The following is a 10,752-nucleotide window of genomic DNA, read 5'->3' as shown; positions in this document are numbered from 1 at the left end:
GGGTTTCACCATGTTGACCAGGATGGTCTCGATCTCTTGACCTCGTGATCCACCCGCCTCGGCCTCCCGAAGTGCTGGGATTACAGGCGTGAGCCACCGCGCCCGGCCTATGATGTGGATTCTTTCTGAAAAATTTGTCCTTAGTGATTTCATCCTTGTCCAAACACCTTAGAGTGTCCTTTTAAAACCTAGATGGTGTAGCCCACTCCACACGTAAGTTATATGGTGTAGCCTATTGCTCCCAGGCTACAAACCTGTATAGCATGTCTCTGTACTGAATGCTGTTGTCCACTGTCACACCATGATGACTGTGGATTGTAATCCCAAAATATCTGAGTCAGGTCTCAGCCAATTTAGAACGCTTATTTTGCCAAGGTTAAGGACATGCCCATGACACAGCCTCAGGAGGTCCTATTAACATGGGCCCAAGGTGGTCAGGGTAGAGCTTGCTTTTATACATTTTAGAGAGACATGAGACACCAATCAACTTGTGTAAGATGTCCAGTCGTTTGGTTCAATAAGGAAGAACAACTAGAAGTAGGAAGTGGGGGTGCTTCTAGGTCAGAAGCAGATAAAACAAAAGGTTGCATTCTTTTGAATCCTTGATCAGCTTTCCACTGAATACAATTTAGTCTGGTTCAGTGAATCTGCATTTTTACATATACAGTAGGGAAGAGGAATGGCCTGATCTTGGCCCACCACAACCTCCGCCTCCCGGGTTCAAGCGATTGTTTTACCTGTCTCCCGAGTAGCTGGGATTGCAGACATGCACCACCACGCCTGGGTAATTTTTGTATTTTTAGTAGAAATGGGCATCCACAATACCCATCCTACTATTGGTATATTTGCTTTGGTTGGGTATCTGTTCAGATATTTAGCCAGTTTTAAAAACTCTTATGTATTTTGTAAATATTTTCTTGTCTTGTCTTTTTGTTCTCTGAATACAGTTTTTCACAATAGAATACTTAGTTTTATAAAGTCTGTGTTATCAATATTTTCATGAACTGGCATTTGATGTTGTGTGTTAAAACTCAAAACCAAACCCAACATCACATAGATTTTCTTTTAGTTTTTTATAGTTTTGTATTTCAAATTACAGTCTCTGGACTATTTTGAGTAGGTTTTTGTTTTTCTTATTTTGTACATATATTCATTTCATTCTACATGGCTTCCAAAGTCTTCCTTCACCATTTTTGGGAAGGATATGGCTACAGTGGGTTTCATTTTGGTTTGAATTTCCAAAATTATTACATTGAATAAATTGAATATTGAATTTTATAGGTATTTCAGGACAGCCAGGCGGGGGTGCACATCCACCGAGAAACTGAGCAAGAGTGTCTGTACTGAGCTCTGGCACCACCAGAGGGCACGTGAACCCACCCCTGACCAACATCCCTTTGAGGTGCCAGAAGCAGAGAGGAGCTTGACTTCCTCAGGGCAGCACGAAGGTCGTGTCAACTAGGCATTGTTCATTGGTGAGTAAAAAGCTTCCTTCTTCTCTGCACTCATTAAAAACCCTGAGTGCAGAGAAGAGAGGCTTTAGAGTACTCAGCAAAGGAAGAAATTCATTTAGTAAAATGAAATCCCCAAATCCCACTGTTAACGACTACACCCTGATATCATTGTCAATTCTGAGACACAGCGGTTGCTAAGATATATTCTCACCGTGGCCTCTAATATAATAATAACACCATGCCCTAACATTACTATGATATCTATACCGTGCCCTAACACCAATATAATATCCACATCATACTCTAACGCTAATCTAATATCCACACTGTTGCTTCTAATACTAATGTAATACTATCCACACTGTGGCCTAAAGCTAATATAGCATCTGTACTGTTCTCCAACACCAATATAATATGTACACTATGCCCTAACACTAATATCCACACCGTGCTGTAACACTGATGTATCCACACAGTAGCCTCTAATACTAATAAGTATAATAATATCTACTAAGTGGAGTCTGTTGACATTGAGGCTTTTATAAGCGTTCACAGCTTTGGATGAAGTATAGCCTCTATAGTGGATTTTGATGATGTCTCTGCTTTTCTGGCATAGTATTGATATGGTTGTTTTAAAAAGTAATTTACTTTTTAATAATGTCATACTTCTAGGAAACTTCTAGTAGCAGTGCAAAATATAACCTGTTTCTTTTCTTAGAGTCCCCAGCAGTTATTGCTGTACCAGATTTGCAATGTCCCACAAAATACTCCAGTATATTTTACCCAAAGCATGGATACTCTCTTAGGTTACCACCACATAACCCCTAGATCAGGAAATCAGCATGGTTCCTATGTGATAATTCAGTTCACAAAGTCATTTCACTTTTACCTTCTGCCCCACCTGGGGGTATAATGTGTTTTTTCATTCTGATTCAGTTTTCCTGGCACTGTTCCCAAGACTTTCCTGCATATTTATGATATTGACACATTTAAAGAGCATACAAGTTTTTGTTTGAACACCTGTTTTCAGTTCTTTGGGGTATATACCTAGGAATGGAATCACTGAGTTATATGGTAAATCTATTTGTAACTGTTGGAAGAAACACCAGATTTTTTTACACATATTCTGCACCATTTCATACTGTCACAAGCAGTTTAATAATTCAAGTTTCTGCACATCTTTGTCAACACTTGTTTGTTTTTAGTATAACAATTCTGGTGTGAATTAAGGGGTATCTCTTTATGGTTTTAATTGTGATTAATGATGTTAAGCATGTTTCAAGTGCTTGCTGGTGAAGTGTGTGTTAGAGTTCTTCATTAGTTTTTAGATTGAATTGTCTTTGTTGTGGAATTGTAAAAGTTATTTATACATTCTGGATAACAGACACTTATGAAGTATCTATTGTGCAGATTTTTTCTTCCATTCTGTGGTTTACTGGAACATAATGAGTTTATGTGTGGCCTCTGCCCCGGTGTCCTGAGGCAGAGCGCTAAGCCTTTGGGATGTATGAAGTGATGTGTCTTTTGTATACTAATGAGATGACTGATGGCTGGTGGCACCTGGACAGCCTCAGTGGGGCTGGTTGCCAAAGAAACCAACCTTGTCATTAGCGGATTTGAAATTTCAGTCTCCTCCCCATCTCTATGAAAGATAGAGGTGCTGATGGTTGAGTTGAATACCTAAAGGCGCTGTTGTACCAGTCTGCCTGTAATAAAGGACAGGGTTGGGAGAGTATCTGTGTTGCTGAACATGGGGAGATGCTGGAGGATCATATTTGGAGAGGACATGGAAGGCCTGCACCCCTTCCACATACCGTATGCTGTGCATCTCTTCATCTGGCTGTTCATCTGTAGCCTTTAAAATATCCTTGATAATAAGTCAGCAATAGTAAGTACACTATTTTTATGGGTTCTGTAATGTGCTGTAGCAAATTGCTGAAACAAATAAGGGTGTTGTGGGAGCCTCCAATCTGTAGCCAAGTCAACAGAAATTAACCTGAGAACCTACTGTTTGTGATTGGCATCTGAAGTGGTTACAGTCTTATAATTGAGTACCCTTACTTTCTTAAAGAAGAAATGTATTACCTTTATATTTTTCCTTTTCCTGCACTTCCTACCTTGCTTTTTAGGAATGCAATTATAGGCTTTGCCTTCTCTCCACTAGACACTTCCTACATTGCAAGCTTTTTAAACTGTGTGTTTACTTGTAAGTTCCAGGGACCAAAACTTGAAACAAACTAGGCACCTCTGGAACTCTCCCCTACCAGGAGATTGCCAGGATACAACAGTCCATTTACAACATAGCTTTGCCCATGGTGTACTAGCAAGACCATCTAATGGATACAACATCAGAGCAAGTTCCATAGACCCTGCACCTCTTCACCCCATCCCCTTCATGCCATTCTGCCAAGTCACCCTTTCAAAGCTCCTGATTTTTGCCCTGAAAGTGGATGCTGTTCCCTTAAGTCAGGAGCTGATACATTCCCTTCAGCTAAGATCTGGCATAAAGTCACCTTTTAAATTATCATCCTCGTGTTTACCATCCTTTCATGTATTGCAAGCAACAAGTTGCATGACCTGTTTTCCTAGTATTGAGCCCTTAGCCTGTGGGGTCTGATGCTTTTTCCTGGTAGTGTGAGAATTGGATTGCACTGAAGGACACCCAGCTGGTGTCCAGGATTTGGTCTGTGTGGGGAAAAAGCCCAGGCATCTGATAACAGAAGTGTTCTGTGTTGCGTGTTGAGAGTGTACTAGAAGAAGATAGTTGTTTTTCCTTTTCTAACAATTTTGTCTTTCAACTTTTTTCATCATGTTTTCTGAGGCATAAAAGTTTTGAATTTTGAGGAAATCATCTTACCTATTTTTCCTTTTGTGGTTTGTGCTTTTGGTTGTCAGATCTGAGAAAACATTGCTACATCCTAGGTCATAAAGGTTTAACTGTGTGTTTTCTTCTAGAGTTTTTAGTTTACCCATCTTTAGGTCTTTGATCCATTTTAAGTTAATTTGTTAATGTGATATGAGGTAAGGATACAATTTCATGTTCCTTTATGTGGATAGCAAGTTGCCTTACATCACTTGTTGAGGACAGCATTCTTTCCCCAGTTTAATGGTTGTGGATCTTGTGTAAAATCATTTGAGCATAGAGGCACTGTTTTATGTGTGGACTTCCGATCCAATTCAATTGATCTTTCTGTTTATTCCTGTGCCAGTGTGACGCTGTTTTGATTACTGCTGCTTTGTAATAAGATTTGAAATTGGGATGTGTGAACCTTCCAATTTGGAGTTACTTTTCTGGATTGGTTTGGCTATTCAGGGTGAATTAAAATTCTATATGAATGTTGGGATTAGCTTTCCCATTTCTGTCCCAAGGCCTTTGGGATTTCTGTAGGAATAACATTGAATCTGTAGTAATAACATTGAATCTGTAGTTTGCTTTGTGTAGTTTGGCAAACCTGACAAATACCATCTTCAAATCTATGAACGTAACATGCTTTTACATTTATTTAGGCTTTGTTTAATTTCCTTAAGCAATGTTTTATAATTTTTCCCATCTAACTCTTGCCCTTTGATTATATTTATTCCTTATTATTGTTATTGGTCTTAAAGTGAAATTTTTACAATTTCCTTTTCAGATTATTCATTGCTAATGTATACATATAAAATAGACTTTTCTGCCAGGCGAGGTGGCTCACACCTGTAATCTCGGCATTCAGGGAAGCCAAGGCAGGCAGATCACCTGAGGTCAGGTGTATGAGACCAGCCTGGGCAACGTGACAAAACCCGTCTCTACTAAAAATACAAAAAATTATCTGGGTATGGTGGCTCATGCCTGTAATCCCAGCTACTCTGGGCAACGTGACAGAACCCGTCTCTACTAAAAATACAAAAAATTATCTGGGTGTGGTGGCTCATGCCTGTAATCCCAGCTACTCAGGAGTCTGAAGTGGAAGAATTGCTTGAAACTGGGAGAGGGAGGTTGCAGTGAGCCAAGATTGTGCCATTGTACTCCAGCCTGGTTGACAAGCGTAAAACTCCATCTCAAAAAATAATAATAATAATAAATAAAATAAAATAAAATGGATTTTTGGGTTGGTATTGTGCTTGTAAGTTTACCCAATCTGTTTACTATCTCTAATAATTTTTTAAACATTCCTTAGGAATTTCTATGTATAAGATCAGGTGATAATTGATCCTTGAATAGTTGTTATTTTATTTTCTTGCATAATTGCCCTAACTGAATCTTCCAATATACTATTGAATACAAGAATGAAAGTAGGTATCTGTGCCTTGTTATTCTATTAGGAATAAACCTTTCAGTGATGACAATTATATTTATTGTTGGTTTTATAAAATTGCTTTTATCATGTTTAAGAAATTTCCTTCTATTTCTAGGTTTGTGAGTGTTTTTTATTGTGACATGGGTGTTGAACTTTTTTGGGAGCCCTTTTTGCATCAGTTGAGAGAATTATGGGGTGTTTTCCATTCATTCTAATAATATGGTGTGCTACATGGATGGTGTTCGTGTGTGGAACCAGCGTTGATTTTCTGGGATAAAGAAATCGTGTTCGTGGTGTTTGATCCTTTCAAAATGCTGTTGGTTTAAATTTATTATTATTATTATTTTTTGAGGATTACTAAGTCTGCATTTTTGAGGTTATAGATCTGTAGATTTCAGTCCCTGAAATGGCGTGACACTGTGTAGGATGGATCAGGATGGGATTGGGTATAGATTGCAGTTGGTATTTACAGAATTGAGTGTGTAAGGGTATTACACAATCAGGACATAGGGCTTTACCAGTTAAAGATTATGGTATAAGGGCTCCAAGTTAGGAGGTTCAGGTTGGTGGTTAGAGCTCCATAGTAGAGATTTAGAGGGAGAGATTAGGCTGACAAATAGGGTTAGGTTGACAGGTCAGAATTACAGTGAAGGGTTAGGGTGAAAGTTTTAATGAGATTTTGGATTGGAGTTATATACAGGTTAGAGTAGGTTTAGCTTAAGGTAAGGACTAGAGTGGGTAAAAGTAACATTAGGGATCATGATTGAGGGTTAAGCCTAGGTTAGATTTAGAGTTACGGGTAACGAGTAAGGTTAGGGTTAGGGATTAGGATTAAGGGTTAGCATTAAATTTTACAGTTTAGAGTAGGAATTTGGGTTAGGATTTAGGGCAGTGGTTAGGGTAAGGCTTAGGGTTTTGGGGTTAGGGTTAGGGTTGTTAGGGTTAGGTTTAGCAACAGGGTTAGGGTTAAAGTGAGGGATTAAAGTTAGGATTAGGGTTGGGGCAGGGTTGATAGGTTTAGGGTTAGGTGTTAGGGTTGGGTTTAGGGTTTAGGGTTAGGGTTAGTGTGAGGGTGAGGGTTAGGGTTTAGGGTTAGGATTAGGGCTAGAGTTAGGGTTAGAGTTAGGCATATGGCAAGGCTTAGCAATAGGATTAGGGTTTGGGCTAGGGCTATGTTTAAGGTTAGGGTTTAGGGGTTAGGGTCAGAGGGTTAGGGTTAGGGTCAGTGTTATGGTTTAGGGCAGGGTTAGGCTTAGGGTTCGTGGTTAAAGTTAGGGATTATGAGTTAGGGTTAGAGTTAGGGTTAGGGTTAGGGATATGAGACCTGGAGTCAAAGATTATTATTTTGGAACCTTATAATTTGACTGCCCTATTGGGTTTCTGTCTTTAACGGGACCTGTAACCCATTTATTTCTTGCATTTGGAACACGTGTATTTTCCCAATGCCTGTATCCCCATTGTATCTAGGAAGTAACTAGCTTGCTTTTGATTTTACAGCTTCATAGGTGGAAGGGACTTGCCTTTTCACAGATGAGACTATGGACTGTGGACTTTTGAGTTAATGTTGAAATAAGACTTGTGGGACTGTTGGGAAGGCATGATTGGTTTTGAAATGTGAGGACATAAGATTTGAGGGGTCAAAGTTAAACTTAATCATAGGAATGTAGCTAAACATAAAATTTTGCAAATCCATAATTTTTATGACAGAAATACATTTTATCATCTTTTATGTATAAAATGTTTTAATGTTTTTTTTAACTCAATGAAATGTGAGTTTTGTGATTTTGATCTTACTATAGCAATGGTGTTATAAACAAAGAAAAAATGAATAATTCAGGATTGCAGAGATGGTAAACTATTAAAAGTAGTTTGGGTATTATGAAATAATTGTGTATTAAATAATTCTAAATCCAACAGTCGTGATTGAACAGATCTGTAGGCATATGTAAGTGTTGAGGTGAAAGTGACAAGCAAAGCAGTTGTGTTGGACATTTATGTTTGGAGGTAATCAATAGAGGAACTGGCTGTGCACCTTCACCTCTGCATCACCTTTGTTTTGTGCTGTAGCTGAGTATCAAAAACAAAACAAAATCACCACTTATTTCTCAAAGAGAGAGAAAAAATATTTCCTTCAATTTAAGCATTCCTAAGTTGCCGCCTGGTGGCCCCTGGGCTCTTGGGAGGAGGACAAGGAAGAACAGACCCTCAGGTGGGTGGGTGATGCACTTGACCCTGAGGACATCAGATACCCAGCCCCCTAACCACCACCGGTACCCAAGTCACCCCTGCAGCCTAGACGTGGCATGGAAGCAGCAAGTGGCAGGACACCCTAGGCCAGGGCCACACCCCCAGCAGCTGGAATACTGAGGCTGGGCACCCAGGCGGCAAAGTCAGGCAGTCAGCCCCACCAGCAGCCACTCAGTCTCATCGGTGTGGATGCAGAGTGCCCAGAGCAGGGGCCCAGGATCTGGAGAGGTGTCCAAGAGGAGTGGACCCTCAGGCCAGATAGGCTGTGCACTTGGTGACCCTGATGCCACCCAAGGGAAGCCCCGCCATCCTGCGCCAGTACCAGAGCTCCACCTGCAAACTGTGCCTCCAGCATGGGCAGCAGTGGGGGCTGGTGGGGGAAGGAGCAACCTGCTATCCTGTGCCTGTAGTCCTTGGACAGGCCTGTCCAGCCAAGGAGAACCCGGAGCCCAGCTTTGCGAGCCCTGAGCGGCAGCCCCAGCTGCCTGTGCACAACTGGGAGTGGCTTCCGGGAGCCAGGGGGCCACTGTGGCGCAGGCGCACACCTAACGGCTTTGCGGGGCTCGCTCAGTCTAATAGGTCGCAGGCTGAGAGTGTTGCTGCTGAAGGCTGTGGTGGACCCGGCTGGATCGCGGATTCTGGGCTAGAAAGCAGATTTGGGATCGCAGATTGGAGGTTGACACCCGGTGGGGGTTGGAGGAGCCGCAGCTCAGGAGCTGGTTTTTGAGAATCTGAGAATAAGTCACCACCTTGAAGAAGTTCCTCCGCTTTAGGAACCAGGGGCCGAAGCGGAGCAGAACCTCAGGTCCTGGGCTCCATAGATCCCATCTACGCTGCTTCCGGGCACCGAATCCCGGAAGCGGAACTGCGGAACATCCGCAGGGCGGCTGTCAGGGGCAACTCCGTGGAGGTGGAGCTGCCTGGCGCGCAGGAGCGGAGGCCTGGACTCCCGGGACAAGCTGCACAGGTAGAGGGGCTCAGCCCGGGGTGGGAGGGTTCCCTAGGCCCGGCTTCTCCCCTGGGACAGGGCCTTGGAGGGCACCGGGCACCCTCGGAGCGGCGGAGCCAAATGAGCCGCAGCTGCTTATCCCTCCTAACAACCCAGCTGGAGCAGCTGGTGAATGTGAGTGATTTAACTCACAAAGTCAGGCATATACAGTGTTGTTATTTTTAACGTTCACGTTTAAAACATGGTGTTTTATACATTACGGGAGGTCCTACTGAGAACTCATTCCCCCATTAAAAATACCCGGAGTCATTTTCAGTAGACGGTAATTCCTCAGATAAAACTGCCCGTTATACATAGATCGGTTCTTTACTGAAGGGCCCTAGAGGGAAACTTGGAAGTGGGAGGTGGGTTTTGTGTTCTTGAATGAGAAGACGCATTTTTCTCAAAATGTGAATTCTTTCTGAGTTTATCAATTTTACATAAACAATGAAAATACCAAGATTTTAACATTTTTGCACGACACCTGTCTTTTACTATTGTGATGACATTTTAAATAATTTTATAATGGACTGAAAAAATACTGGCTTCTCTAGTTATTAAAATGTGCTATTAATTTCTATAATTAATTGTTTACTAACAACTGAAAATACGCATAAATGCATGGAACAGGATAGGAAACCCAGAAACACTGAAATGATATAAGATATATGTAAGTGTTGATAATGTTAACAGATAGGAATAGGAAAGGATGAATTATTAATGAAAAAATGCCTGCTCTTTGAAGAAAAGTAATGAAATTTTATATCACAAACATGATGGTATATGAATTTAAATTAAAAGAGGAATGAAACTGTTTTCTGTCCACAATATGTGTGAGGATGTTTTGTACTGCCGCTTAAAGTTGCTGGTAACTTTTTAAATAGACAATTTGGTGGTAAATACTACATTTGAAAAATGTGTATACTCTTTACCCATCAATTCCATTATACTAAAATACCCTTGGGAGGTAGAGATGCATGCACTTTGTTTTTTGCAGCACTTGTTTAAAAAAGAACAGAGTGAATTCTATAAATAAATTTCTGTTGCAGCCAAGGGTGGAATAATATGTGACCATTGAATGTGACAATAGATATAGAAGTACGTTGATGTGCAAAGATGTATTTTGTTATAGCCAGCAAGGAAAAAAGAATCAGTTTGATTATACATACACAAAAACATCCTATGGTCTTGTGTTAACAAAAAATGTGTACAAAATATAACATTTGTAATTTCTGGGCATTTGCATTTTAAGTAAAGTTTTTCTTATCTGTGATTGCTGCAGCGAGCATGTACAACACTTCTAGTACAAGTTTATTATTAATGGAATAATTCTTGGGAAGAAGAATATGAATGTTGCCCAGATAAAAATAATCTCACTTTCTATTTTTTGACGTCATTATTATTTTGTGTTATCTTTGAACTTTTAGCCTCTTCAGAAATAAAAAGGAAATGTTTCTGTGTCCAGATTTTATGTATATATTTTATTATATACATATATTTTTCTTACATGTAGATTTAGCTCATATATGCAAACAATGATAGATTAATCATTTCATTTTACTTGTATTCTTTGAAAATAAAAATAACAGGCCGGGCGCGGTGGCTCACGCCTGTAATCCCAGCACTCTGGGAGGCCAAGGTGGGTGGATCACGAGGTCAAGAGATCGAGACCATCCTGGTCAACATGGTGAAACCCCGTTTCTACTAAAAATACAAAAAATCAGCTGGGCATGGTGGTGTGTGCCTGTAATCCCAGCTAATCAGGAGGCTGAGGCAGGAGAATTGC

General features: G+C 40.6%; 2 long non-coding RNA genes across 4 annotated transcripts in view; both read left to right on the top strand.

Moving 5' to 3' along the window:
• Positions 1–8,433: 8,433 nt before the first annotated feature.
• Positions 8,434–10,752, top strand: part of LOC108312495 — a 37,165-nt gene continuing 34,846 nt past the window's right edge. For 2 of the 3 annotated variants that reach the window (XR_005202133.1, XR_005202134.1), the window contains exon 1: positions 8,434–8,945. This is a non-coding gene — a long non-coding RNA (uncharacterized LOC108312495). The remainder of the gene's footprint in view (positions 8,946–10,752) is intronic. The other variant, XR_001828665.2, reaches the window with a different exon arrangement.
• Positions 8,957–10,752, top strand: part of LOC119472964 — a 17,998-nt gene continuing 16,202 nt past the window's right edge. The window contains exon 1 of the long non-coding RNA XR_005202135.1: positions 8,957–9,933. This is a non-coding gene — a long non-coding RNA (uncharacterized LOC119472964). The remainder of the gene's footprint in view (positions 9,934–10,752) is intronic.

Source organism: Cebus imitator, unplaced genomic scaffold (genome assembly GCF_001604975.1).
Source record: "Cebus imitator isolate Cc_AM_T3 unplaced genomic scaffold, Cebus_imitator-1.0 Scaffold125, whole genome shotgun sequence".
NCBI classification, from domain to species: domain Eukaryota; kingdom Metazoa; phylum Chordata; class Mammalia; order Primates; family Cebidae; genus Cebus; species Cebus imitator.
Note: the sequence above shows the minus strand (reverse complement) of the source record. Positions and strands in the feature narration are given on the sequence as shown.